Source organism: Chamaea fasciata, unplaced genomic scaffold (assembly GCF_029207755.1).
Source record: "Chamaea fasciata isolate MVZ Bird 193981 ecotype frontalis unplaced genomic scaffold, bChaFas1.0.hap1 SCAF_14, whole genome shotgun sequence".
NCBI classification, from domain to species: Eukaryota; Metazoa; Chordata; class Aves; order Passeriformes; family Sylviidae; genus Chamaea; species Chamaea fasciata.
Window position 1 is genome coordinate 18,969,220 of NW_027094099.1, and position 13,773 is coordinate 18,982,992.

At 47.5% G+C, this 13,773-nt stretch overlaps 1 protein-coding gene across 2 annotated transcripts in view; it reads left to right on the plus strand.

The window, feature by feature from the left end:
- SMAD3 (SMAD family member 3) overlaps window positions 1-13,773 on the plus strand; it is a 69,965-nt gene that overhangs the window by 35,068 nt on the left and 21,124 nt on the right. The gene's annotated exons all lie outside the window — the stretch shown is intronic.

Consider the following 13,773-nt stretch of genomic DNA (forward strand, 5'->3'; position numbering starts at 1 on the left):
CCCCACAGCCTTCCCTTCCTAATGCCACTCTGATTTTCAGGGGGAAAAAAAAAAAAGTGTATTTTTAGTTCTTAGCATGTATTTCCTCCTCTTTTCTTTCCCTGCCTGTAAAAAAAAAAAAAACAAACCCAGGTATTTCCCAGGATTTGCTCACCTGGACTTTTAGCACCCAAGTTTTGAAAGTGAAATCTGATGAACTGCTGCGGGAAGAATGGGACATGTCTTTAATTCCTTTTCCCCACGAAGCCACTTCACACCCGGGCACACAACAACTGCTCCTTCCTGTTTGTCCGTCTCATTTACCTGCTCGTCCTGCTGGAAATGGAAATTCCTGCGTCAGGGACTTTCTCCTCTCTGCTGGTTGTGCATCAGCCCCGATATTTGGTTGGGGTTTAGTGGGGATTAGTGGCTGCTGCCATCCTCAAGAGCCAGCCGTGCCAAGGGCCGCAATGGAATTTGCTGAATTCATTCCGTGTGCAAATGAGCACACACGGGTTCACCTGGAGAGCTCTCCCGCAAGGAAACAAACCTTTCAGGTTTGGGGAGGTTGCTTTTTGTTCCTGCACACCCTCTTGGGAACTTTCCGTAGCTCTGGGCGCAGGGGAGGTTCTGAGCACAGATTAAACTGTCTGAATGCTCCTGGCTTTCTACCCGAGGCCCGCTCAGGGCTTTTTGTTTTGGGAACTGTTATGCGTAACTGCATCAATGATTTCAAGTTTTGGCATCTATTTTCTGTGGTGTTGGGGTGTTTCCAGTGTCCTTGCACATTTGCACGGGAGGGACCTGCCACCTGTATTTACAGAGAAGCATCGAGAGCAATGGGGACAGTTTTGATAAGGATCAAACATTTAAAAAGCACCTGAAGCTTTTGAGAACTTGGGTTTAATTACCAAATCCAGCTAAGCTTTATGTGCTAGAACAAGAAATTCATCTCACTTTGCTCTGTTGGAGAACTGTGTCCCCAGAGCCTCACTTTTTTTCAATCTGGTGTGACTTTTTACCATTCTGTCATTTATGCTAAACAAAATATTTTCCCCTTCAAGCCCAAATATTGCAAATGGGAGCGAGGAATGCAGAGGATGATGTATTCCAGTTACCCGGGGCACTCGTGTTTTATCTTTGATTTGTGCTGAGAGAAAGGAGATACCAACAGCCCTTCCCTGGCAGGGAGGAGGAGGAGGAGAAGTATTTTCAGAATGAGAGCCCCGTGGTGAATCAGCACATCCCCAGGGTGGATTTCCTGCTGCGGGCAGGACTGTGGTGCAGCTCTGGGTGCAGGGATGGGACCCCAAAGTGCCCCTTCCTCACCTCTCCCAGTTCCTGAGACAGCCCAGCCGTGCTCCCAGCAGAGCTTCCCACCACAGTTGCCAAACAGAGCGGGATCTGTGGGGTGAGGAGTATGGGGCTCTGGGATGGAGGCTGCAGGAGGGGCACAGGGCTCTGGGATGGAGGCTGCAGGAGCACAGGGATCCAGGATGGAGGCTGCAGGAGCACAGGGATCCAGGATGGAGGCTGGAGCAGCACAGGGCTCTGGGATGGAGGCTGCAGGAGCACAGGGATCCAGGATGGAGGCTGCAGGAGCACAGGGATCCAGGATGGAGGCTGCAGGAGCACAGGGATCCAGGATGGAGGCTGGAGCAGCACAGGGCTCTGGGATGGAGGCTGCAGGAGCACAGGGATCCAGGATGGAGGCTGCAGGAGCACAGGGATCCAGGATGGAGGCTGCAGGAGCACAGGGATCCAGGATGGAGGCTGCAGGAGCACAGGGATCCAGGATGGAGGCTGGAGCAGCACAGGGCTCTGGGATGGAGGCTGGAGCAGCACAGGGCTCTGGGATGGAGGCTGCAGGAGCACAGGGATCCAGGATGGAGGCTGGAGCAGCACAGGGCTGTGGGATGGAGGCTGGAGCAGCACAGGGCTCTGGGATGGAGGCTGCAGTTGGTCACAAACCACTGTCCTACTTTTTGGTATGGGTGGCCTGATTTGCACAATGGTGCCAGTTCACATCGGGCTGTTTACAGAGCGCAGGCAGGATGTGCGCCGGGCTGTCTCACTGCATTATCTGCTCCTGGTATATTTTTAGGCTCTTGCTTCCATGACAAAATATTCAGTGACAGTATATTTGCCCACAAGCCTTTGAAGGTCTGTTTTAGCCTCATGGAAGAGCTCCCGTTGTTTGGGATTCAGCCAGCCTTTAAGCAGCGATGCTGTGTGTTTTACATGTCATCTCCATAATGTTTCTAGAAACAAACTTTGGGTTGCTTTCAGAAAAGCCACGGGTCTGCCTCAGAAAAGGTTGAGTTTGTGGCAGGCTGGCTGCTGATCAGTCCTCGGTGCCAAACAAGTTGTGGGGAATGTTGTGAAAGCAATGGGGAGGGAGTGCGGTGCTGGAAATTACAATAAACAGAGCAGCCTGTGGAGGAGCTGCCTCCCAAGGGAGCCCAGATCCCTGCAGGGGAAAGACCTGCCCGGAGATCCTCAGGTCAGGCAGCAGAACAGGAGTGCAGATTGTTGTTGCGAGTGCTGGAGCTGAAATGTGAGAAAGTCGTGCTCTGAGGAGCAGGACAGAGACTTCTGGTGTGAAGTCCTGGGGCAGAACTGTGGAACTTTCCACCAGCACTGAGAGCTAATTCCCCAAGCTCAGCATATTCAAAGCCTGAATTCAAAACTCATCTTTTCCATGAGTATTTTTTCTTTTTCTCACAATGGATAAAAATAAAATCTTAAGAACTAATCCAGTTAAGCTTTTTCTTGCCGGCTGAGAAGAGAGGGAGACAGGAGGAACAATGAGCACTTTGTTTGCTCTTTTGCAATATCTGGTCAGTGGTCAGATACAACAGAGGTAAAGGGGTCACGTAACCGCAGATCATTTGGAGCTGGATGTGCTGCATTACAGGTCTGGGTGGGATATTGTGGAGGGGAAAGAACCAGCACAAAGCCCTGTGGGCATGGTGACTTAAAAGACTGAAGAAGACAAATCCTCTTTTTCAGGCTCATCTATAAATCAATTACCATTTGTTCCTTATTAATAATTTAGCTGCCAAGAACGTGCTTATTGCTTTAGAAGAGGGGGGGAAAAAGATACAGACTGTCCCTGTACTGAGGAGCTGGCAGGCTCAAAGATGCAAGGCAGTACTCCTGGGAATATCCAGAGAAAACTGTAACCACGGGCTGTATTAATGACTTCAATCATTTTGCACTATCTGCTCCCTTGCAAACCTTTTTGTCTGCTTGCATCGTGTTGATCCTGGTTGGTGCTCTCAGTTTAATCAGCTTTCCCAAGGAAACGAGATGGTGAAGGATCATCCTCCCATCTCTTCAGGCCTGGAAGGAATTTCTACACCACTGTCATGCTGAAAGCTGCCAAAAGCACGGAGAGGGGCCCAGGTGGGAGGGAAGGAGAAGCCAAAGGGAGCAGGTGGGGGATGTCCCGTCTGGACATGGAGTTTGGGAGAAGCTGCTGGTGGTGTGAGCTCTCAAGTGTGCTATAAAAGAGGGCTGGAGTGCCTTGAGGACAAGATTTTGAACTTAATACCTCCGAGCAGATACGGGACAGTGTGAGAGAGGGAGGGTGACTGATGGGTCACAGTGATAATTTTAGCAACTGTGTTTTCTGATGGGTTGGAGGAACAAGATACTTATCTGATGTGCCAGAGAGGAGGAAGAGATTAGCTGGGATGACATAAGGACAGGCAAGTTGTCTTGACTGCTAGAAGGACAAAGAAGGGGTAGATCTTCACTTGCTTTGGAGGTTTGGACTAGTAGCCTTTGGGGAGGTTACTAGGGGTGGTCTGGAGCAGTGGTTCTGGGTGGTGAGTGTTTTCTAGAGTAAGGTTTGATGCTGCAGGTCTGTTCCAGGATGGGGCTGAGCCTGGGGTTTCTGGCCGCAGGTGCAGACAGTGGCTCTGCCATTCCCCCAGCACTGCTGGGGCAGCACAGAGTGACACGGTTACAGGTGAGGTGCAGACTCAGAGAGTAACAGAAAGGTTTGGGTGGGAAGGGACCCTAAATCCACCCCATTCCATCCCCTGCCATGGCAGAGACACCTTCCACTATCCCAGGCTGCTCCAGGCTCTGTCCAGCCTGGCCTTGGACACTTCCAGGGATCCAGGGGCAGCCGCAGCTTCTCTGGGCACCCCTGTGCCAGGTTCCCACCCTCATGGGCAGGAATTCCTTCCTTCTGCTGAAGCCAGATCTCCTCTCTGCCAGTTTAACCCGTTAAGGCACGGCACAGAGCTGGGGCTCAGGGATGCTGGGAGGCAGAGCATGGAGCTGCCAGTGCTCTCCTCTAGGGGAGAGCCCCTGGCACAGCCCTTGGCATGGGTTTGAGGGCTGGTTTGGGATCAGCTGGCGCACTGGACACTGCAGTGTCCTTCCCCTGGCAGCAGCCAGGAGTGATGGCAGCGAGTTCCTCTGAAAGATGTTGTCTGCAGACTTGGAGGTTTGGGAATGGGATTAGGAAAGTGGAGAGGGGTTGGACTTTTGCTGCTCTTTAATGTCTCATTGAGAGGGGGAGTTGGATCCTGTTACAAACAGAGCAGACGGTGCAGACTCTTAGTAAATAGGCTGAGTGCTGTGAGGGGGAGGGTGGTTGGTCATTGCCTCTGTGTATTTTAGAGCAATCACATTTGTTTCACGGAGTTGTTGTTTTTTTTGAGGATGGAGTGGGTGTGCGGACCAAAGGCTTAGTCACGAGGGGAGGGGAAAGAAAACCGTCTTGACTTGTGAAGTCAAATATTTGTGACTTATCCCATTGTTTCCCTGTCTTTGTGTAGTTTCTCTCCGTGCTCACATGCTGTGGGAGTGAGCAGTGCTGCTCCACCTGTGCTTGCTCATTCCTCCTTTTTGTAGCATCCAGGTATTCCCAGAGGATTCCTGCTCTTTTGCAGACCCTCGGTGTGTGCTGTGTCCCTCCCTCTCCTGCCCTGGACAGCCCAGGCAGTATTTAGGGAAGGTGTAGGTAGTGAGACATCTCCCATCAACAGAACCTGGAGGGTGCTTTAAAACCGTGTGGATGATTCAATGGAAAGCCCTCTGCTGTCTGAGTCACTGCTGACCCAGGCAAGTGCATTTTGCTGCTCCAGAGGAGACAGAAAAAGGCCATAATTGAGAGTTACCCCTCCGTGCCTCATCGTGTTGGTTTAGAGGAGCTGGGCGGCTGTTCCTGGGTCCCCTCCTGTCTGCATTTCATCTGCATAGTGATTATGGCTGGCTCAGAAGTTCCCCCGGAGCTTTGATTTGGAGCAGGCGGTGGTGGTCTCATGGTGACATCAAAGTGCTGGGATGTTGGTGTTGGCTGTCACGCAGAGTTTTGGTGTCCCTCTCATCCTGGCTGCACCGCAGAGATGGGACAGATCTATTTGTGCACTTGCAGAATGCCGAAAACACCGAAGGATTTGAAAGAACTGGGAATTGTTTTGTCTTCTCTGGGTTCCCATTCAGGGCACAGCAGAGGGTGTTGGGCTGCTGCTTCAGGACAGAGGAATGCTCTCCTGTGGCTTCAAAGAACTCCCAGGCTTTATCTGGCATTGCCCAGGAAGGTGTGAGGCCTGTGTAGGAGCAGACAGGAGAAGAACATTCCCAAACCATTCCCTGCACCTTTGGAGAGTGCCAGACCCACACACACAGCCCAGCCCACCTCCCTGTGTGCCCGGCACCGGCCAAGAGGGGCCAGAAAGGAAATCAGGAAGAAAAACATCCCTTGTTTCTGGAATTCTGCTGGCCATTTTCCTGCCTGTGTCACTGTCCCCCTGCGGCAGCTGCCGGAGACACCAGGTGTTTGTCCCCTCGTGTCACCTTGGCCTTCCAGTGCTTGACAGAGGGCCGCGTGAGGTTGGCATGAAAATCAAAAGCAGCTTTAAAATGTGCTCTGGCTTTTTCAAGTACAAACTAATATTTACCCGTGAGTCTGCTTCCCTCCTCATTCCCTCTCCTTGGCAAGTTCGAGATCTGGTTTAAGCTCAATGTTTAAGCATTTATCCAGTGAGGTTCCCAGGCTGTGAATATTAAATATTCTTTGGAGTTTGGAGGGAGGGAAGGGGGAGCTGGCAGCAGGGAAGGCACCTGAAATGCCTCTCTGTTCCTTAAATGTGAGTTTGGATGCAGTTGGTATTTTCAGCTGTTCGTAGTGGACACCTCATGGAAAACTTTCGAAAAACATCTCATTTGGGAACAGCTCTGTGTCCTGTGGTGGTTGAAAGGTGACCTGTTTTCATGCTGGGGTTTTTGGTGTTTTTTTTTTTTTTTTTCTGGGCTGTTCTTTAATCGCTTCTTGCGTCAAGCTTTTATTACTACTGACATTTACATGAAAATAAGATCTTTGTTTATGTTGATTTCAGCCACTCGCCTTTTCCTGCCGCATTTTTTCTGTCACCCCAGCTGGATTTCCACGGGGCAATAGCAATGATCAAACCCTCCCAGGAAGGCCCCTGTGCACGAACACACACACACACACACACACACACTGGAGATCCTGTTTGGGTGATAAGAGTCACTTAGCGTGATCCCGGTGCTTTGCTGAGCTCTTATTCATGGAGCTGCTTCTCCCACACATCCTGCATTAGTCAGAGCTCAGCTTTGGAATTAGACATCCTCAGCTCCAGGAGCACCAGGGCAGGGAAGAGCGGAGGAGAGAGGGAAACGGGGGGAAAAACCACATTTTCGGCCAGCAGAGAATTCGTTGCGTCTTGCAGCACGGGGAAGATAAGATGCTCTTCTCCCTCCTTTTCTCAAAGTTTTTCAGTTTTTTTTAAAACACAATCTGTAATTTAGGGAAGCAGAATTTGGTTTCCATGAATAAGATAATTACCTTGGCTGGAGGGGGGTGGCCGAGGGAGTGACTTCTGCTGCCTGAAAACATCCCCTGCCCCTGCTCTGGAGAGTCACAGGAGGAAAGGAAGCTTTCAGGTAGGCCCCATACACAGCTTCCTTTCTGCTGCTGAGACTTTGAGGTGGGGGAAAGAAAATATTTCAGCTGAAGCTTTTTCCACCTCTCTGGTCCAAAAGACTCTTTTTTTGTTACTGTCCAGAGCCAGCCCCCAAATCGTAGAGCAATGACCCCAAAAGCAGCAGCAGCAGCACCTCCAGCCTCCTCAGAGGTGTTGTAAAAGCTGATTATGAGACAGAGGAGTTTACAAAGTGCTTCCTCCAAACACACCCGGGCTCTGACTTCACTGGTAATGACAGACAGAAGAGACTGTAAAATATTAACTCGTGTGAGCTTTTAATGAGCCGTTTCCATCTGAAATGTGCATCCCACTCTTCGGGGTTGGCTTTTGGAGCTGGATTTCTCCTGCATGGCTGGTGTGACTCACGACAGAGGAACTCAAAGAGTTGTAAAATTACCAGAGCCTCCTTCCAGTTCCCTTTTTCACCTCAGCACAACACCTTGTGTTAACTCCTGGGGGAAACTCCGGGGTTTGTTTGGCTCTGTGTCATCGGGATCAGGGGGGGAAAAGCCGGTGGGAATCTGCTCTGGGGTGAAGCTCATGGGAAGTGATTCACCCCCAACTGATTCACTGCCGCGCTGGAGCTGGGAAAGCTCCTTTGGAATAGGGAGGTGGATAAAGAATTCTTTGGGAAAAGGAGAGGAGAGGCTGATAAGGAACCCAGAAAGGTTTGTTGTTGTTTTTTTTGTGAGCAAACTGGCTTTTCTTTGAAGGAGAGCAGATCCCCTCAGAGAGCATCAGGCACGTGTGGGATGGATCCCAAAGGACATCCCTGCCAAGGGGCTGGGGAGGAGCTTGGAGGAAGTTTGTGGGACCAGGGCCCCTTGTTTGTGGCGGGCTGTTAATTGCTACTGGTTGTGCAAATAATTACACATCTGAGAGAGCTGCAAACCCAGCTTGAAAAGCAATAGAACACAGAGCCAGTGGCACTAAGGGAAGAGTTCACAGGCCTCTGTAATTCCAGCAGAGCATTGATGATCTGTGCCTTAAGTTGCTTTTGAAAACGGGAGATGGGCACTCTGGAAAATTTCACCCTGGATCTCGTTCTTCACGCGGGGGAGGTCCAAACACAGATGGGCAAACCTGGAAATAGCTGCTGTTCAAATTACAGGAAAAGCAGCAACATTTTCACTATATAATAAAGAAAATAACAGCAACGAACCTCGAGTAGCCTCAAACTATTCCAAACAAGATAATTGGAGGGCTGGAGCACGATGTATTTTTAGCTATATCTGCTATAAAGTAAACATGTTCTTTGTCCAGGACCACCAGAAATGTTTCCATAAGAAACGTTGGCTTAGTCCCAACTTGATAGAATGCACAAACATTTGTCTGAGGAGCCGGTTCTGCCTCTGGTATTTATATGAAGGTTCTGTTGAAGGCACTGGGAATTGTATATATTGTGAAGGAGGAGGCCAAGGTCTTAAAACTGTCATTTTTCCACACTCCCTCTGATAATTCCTTTTGCTTTTGTTAGCACACGCATATTTGGGGCAGCAGCTCTTGGTGCGAGGCTTCTGTCCAAGCTCTGTGCAGCACATGAGTTTCTTTTTTCCTTTCTTTCCCGGGTTCTCTTGCTCGGGTTTATCTGGATTATATCAACAGCTGATGCTGATTTGCAGAACTCTCTTGATTTCAGTGCAAATAGGAGCGTTTTTTTTTTTCCCCTACAGCATCAAGAAGATGCACAGAGAAACTAGATATTAAATGTAAATCAGTGTAAGTACCGTGGAGGCTGACAGAATAACTGAGTTTTACGGCAGCTTTATTTTTTTGCCTTTTTCTTCTTTTTGATTGCCATGTGCTCCAGTCAATCAGTCTTCCTTGAAATGCTTTTGTTTTGGATGCACTCTGGGTTATGGAAGATTATCTGAATTTCCTTGGCCTTTCCATCCATCCCTTTTCTCCTCCTGAAAGTGCCCTGCCCTTCCAAGCCCCATCAGGATGGCCGGAATCTCCTGGGAGAGAGGAAGTTGCTGATTTGCTTGGATGAAAGTGTGTTGGGTTTTGGCTTTCAGCTTTGGAGTTAAATTCCGGGATTCTGGGAAGAAATGACGAGCTCTGATAAATGACTTTTCAAAAAGGCACGTTGAGAAACCTCTCCTGTGTCCACTCCCTGCACCCTTAAGGCTCGAGCACAAATAAATTTCAATTAGCCTGACACAGATTTGGGCCAATAAACTTGGCTGAAATAAATAAAAAGATCAGGACTGCTTAGAAAAACTGGGTTTTCCCATTTAGGGGTACCAGGGATGCAATCCCTTCAGAAACACGGCCTCAATTTCCACTTCTACCCCTTATTTCCTACGGAGAAAAGGCAGAAATATTGGAATGTATATGAGGAAGTTTGGAAGTGATTAAGGCTTAATTAAGCACGAGGATATATTCTTCCCTTTCTGCGGGAGGAGGGTGTGTGTGCTTGGGTCTCTGGGGTATCTGATTTGTTTGCCGTGCTCCCGGCCGTCAGGAAAAGGAGGAGCTGAAAGAAATGGAGGGGCATAAAATTACCAAATGGCTAAAAATAGAGGAGAGGGAGCCGGGTTTGGTAGCCACCAACCAATATCCTGTAGCTGGGGCAGAGAACGGAAGGGGTGTAAATAACAGAGATCAGTAAAAAAATACAGGGGAAAAAAAATAGTTGATAATAAATAAGAAAAAAAAAAAAGATCTCTCCATAGCTCTAAAGAAATCTAAATGAAACTGAGAGTGGAAGGGGGCCAAGGCTCCGTGGATCCAGGAGCAGCAACAATGGGCAGAGAGTTTATGGTAAACCAATAAAATGTACTTATGTCTGAATGTGAAATTAGACCCTGAAAAATACGGTCTCAAGGCACCTGCTAAAGAGCTTACTGGAATCTTAATAAATGACTCACGCTGTCATAATCTGATCCTGACATCAACTCCCAGGGCTGGAGTTCTTCAGCTCTGGAGAGAGGGGGAAGGGGAGGCTGCAAAGGCTGGCGTGGAAATAGGCAGGTAAAAAAAACCCATTTACACAAGTGATGTTGCTCATTTTGCTATTGGCAGCTCCTTTGCAAACCCAGAACAAACGAGATTTGAGCAGGGGAAGTCTGCGGCACCGGGAGAAAACGTGAATTTCTCTTTACCTTTCAAATCTTTACCTTTCCTTCCAGATCCAAAAGAGGATTTTTAGTGGGAAGAAAAAAACCAGATGAGAGAGTTGCCAGCACAAAATAGAAGTGATCATTGATAGTATTGAGCCAGAGATTCATTCTTCTCTCCTGGTTCTGCCACTTTTCTTTCTCTCCTGGTTCTTTCACTTTTCAAAACTTTTCTTTTGCTTTGAGAAAATCCTTTAACTCCATTCATTTCAAACTTGCAAAAACTTTCCCTCTCCATAGAGATTTACACATTTATTAATTATTTTAATCTTCTATAAATGTTAAACAGGAGCGTTAATTATTAGTTTCCTCTCTGGCAGCACATTGCAAACCTCAGCTTGACACGGGGAACTTCTATTTCCAGGCCTTGAATGACAGCGGTGTTAAAAGTGCCCCAGAAATGGGAAAATTCAGCGATTCCGGGCAAATCGAGGGGAAAGAGATGGCAAAGGATCAGCCTGGGAGTTACAAATCTGCTGTGTGGGTCATTTTTTTATTCCCTCTTGTTGATTTGGCCACTGTTGAGGGGAAGTTGAGATTTTATCCAAGTGCTCAGTGAAGCCCTGTGGATATTACACAGCTCTGCACTCAAAAGCCAGATCCTGCTACAAGAATAAACGCTCATTTTCCTGCTGTAGCCCAGATGCAGGGCCAGTAAGGAACTACTTATCATGTTTTGTGTTCAGGAGGAAATCACAGCCTGTGGCCACAGTTCTTGGTGGATTTTAGAGCAACTGGCAACTTATCAGTCATGGGTTTAAAAAGCAGCTCCTGCTCGTGGCTTTTAAAATGAATTATTTCAATTTTTCTTCCTGATGGTTTTTCTTTTCTCCTTCTCCCTTTTGTGCACATGTTGCTGTTAGTGGATACTTGAGTTTTTCAACCATTTTGCTCTCTTGCAAGATTGATGACAGGGATATAAAACTGATGGGGAAGGGATTGGATCTCTAATGGAATAAATCTGAATTTTTCCAACCTGGGCAAAAATATTTGATTGTTTAGCTCACTTTCCTTAGTTTTCACTCCTGGTTTTTGCACCCCTGTTTTCAGCTTTGCTTTTAAAGCAGGAGAATGAGCACAAGGAAGAGTTTAATTATCCATCTAAAAATAGCAGCAAAATGCTGAAAGAGGAACAAATAAAATAACCAAAACCTTTCAGAACGTGGGGTGGGTTTTTTTGTCTTTCGCAATCCAGGATCTGACAAATTAAATACAGTTAAAAAAAGCAACCACAAAACAAACCCAACAGAAAAACCCCAACAACAACAAACTCCAAACAAGCAGAGAAAAAAAAAACAAAACCCCAATCAGGCCTGGAAATCAAATTCAGGTTGTGCAATGTTCTCCTGTTTAATTCAGATTATTTAAAAATAAATCTTCAGTGTTTCTGTCCTTTCATTCCCTCCCCTTTCTGGTTTTGCCATTAAAAAATTACTGTTGCCTTTTGCTCTTTGAGCTGCATTTGGCCTTGGAGAGGCAGCTTTGTGTGGTAAATTTCCCTCGGAAGTGGCTTTTGAGGATGGATCCATCCTAAAGGTGCCCAGCCTGAGGGGGTTTTGGTTCTCAAGGACTCCAAGCAGTGCAGGAATACTTGGATGGCAAAGCATAAACGATGCTGGTTTTTTTAGAGAGCAGCCCAGTGCTAAATTTTTGGCCAAAAAATATCGGTGATTTCAAAAGAAATGCTGTTAAATAGGATGGAATAATCAATGTATCAAGGCAGTTGGACAGGCAGAGCTGCCCAGCCCAGGCTGCTTCAAGGGAAGGTGAAAGGGAGGAAGAATTCAGCATCCCAAGGGAAATTTGGGGTTGGATTCTGCTGATTTTAATGAAGTCTGGATGTGCTGAGCTCTTGGGTGGTTTGGGATCAGCCTGTGCCTCAGAACAGGACCAGGAGAGGGAAGAAATTGTGTTTATTATGGGATGGCTGTGCACATGGGACACATGCTGGGGTCACCCCTGGGTCTGCCCTGAGCAGACTCCTCTCATCTCCTGTCCCACCTCAGCCACACCAGGAGTTTGTTCCTTGGGAGAAAATATCCCTTGAGGGCTGAGGAAAAGGCTCCTGCAGGGGTTGGGGAGGACAGCAGGGGGAAGTGGAGCTGCCCTGATCCTCAGCCACGTTCTGTTTGTCTGTTTTGTCCCAAGTCCCTCAGCGTGGAGCCTGAGGAGAGATTTCCCAACCAGAAAAACCCTAATGAACCCCCAGGGCTTTGGGGAAATACTCCTTTTACCTTATCTCTTTTAGAGGGGGAGGATGCTGGGTTTGGAAATAAACCAGATGGCTCCGTGGTTGTAAAAAGTCTCTTTAGATAAGAGTGCAGAGAATTCCATCTCTTTATTCCTTGTCTCATCTCTTTTTTTTGCTAAATTCAGTGAATATTTTCATAGGTATTTTTGAAATTTTTTTTTTCCAACCTGATTAATTTTGAGGTCACATCACTCCAGTCTTGGCTCCAGTGAAATCAACACCACAATTCCCACCTTCCCCAGAAGCTCAAGGCACTCTCCTTGGGAATATTCCCTAATTTTGGCTGGAATCTGTTGTGTTTTGCCTTCCCTGTTGTTGTAGCAGTGTTTGCAAAGGTGTGTGTGGTATAAAGTTCTGCCAGAGGAACTTTTGGGAAAACTCTCTTAGGGCAGCCAAGATGAGCCCGACCTCTTTGGAATAATTGTTTGTGTGTTTTGCTTTGGGTTTGCTTTGTTTTTCTAACTCGGCTGCCAACACAAAGAACCAGGGGAAATAATTCCGAGTCAAATTTCAATTTTCTTTATTTTTCCCTCTCCTCGACAAATTAAAAAAGAAGAAATATTTCATTTCACCAAAGCCCTGAAGTGTTTCATTTGGGTCATTAGGAAAAGCAAGGGAAATGAAGGGTTAGACTTCAAAGGAGGTGCCTGGGGGCAGCTCCCATTCATCCAGGATGGAGGAGACCCTGCTCCAGCTTTTTCCTCCGCTGGAGAGGAGTTGAAAACTCTTGTCCTGCTTCCCCAAAAAAGGCAAGGTTTGCTAGGAAGAGGCTGTTCTGGAGTGAGGGTAGGATTGGGTAAAAAACGAGTTGGAGAAGACCCAGGGTAGATGTAAAAAATAAAAATAAGCAGTGCTGTAAAAACTCTTTATTTGCTTTCAAGCTGCAACTTGAAAAACGAAACAGGAAGTCTTGGTTGTTTGTGAGGTACCTGAACTTTATATAGACATGGTAGATAAAGTTACATAAAAGGTATCTGCTCTAAATCTGTCTATCTGTGTGTAAAAGTCCAGGTTTATTAACACACATTTTAAGATGTAGCACCTTTCCAAGCACAGCAGAGATGGTGAGAGCTGGGCAAACCCGGCTTGTTTAGGACACGTGTCAGTGTTCAAGGAGTACCACTGAACTGTCGTGTTCTAACTTGGCTGTAGCTTTTGTCCCTGCCTCCTAATCAACCATAAAATAGTAAAGAAAAAATCTAAAAATCCAGGTATCCAAAAGTAAATCCAGAACAGAGCTGTTGTATGAAACAGATGTTGTTTGTTGTGGATGCCTCATCCCTGGAGTGCCTAAAGGGGCTCCAGGAGAGCTGGAGAGGGACTGGGGACAAGGGACGGAGGGACAGAACACAGGGAATGGCTTCAAACCAGAAGAGAGTGGGGTTAGATGGGATATTGGGAAGGAGTTGTTCCCTGTGAGAGTGGGGAGGGGCTGGGCTGGAATTCCCAGAAA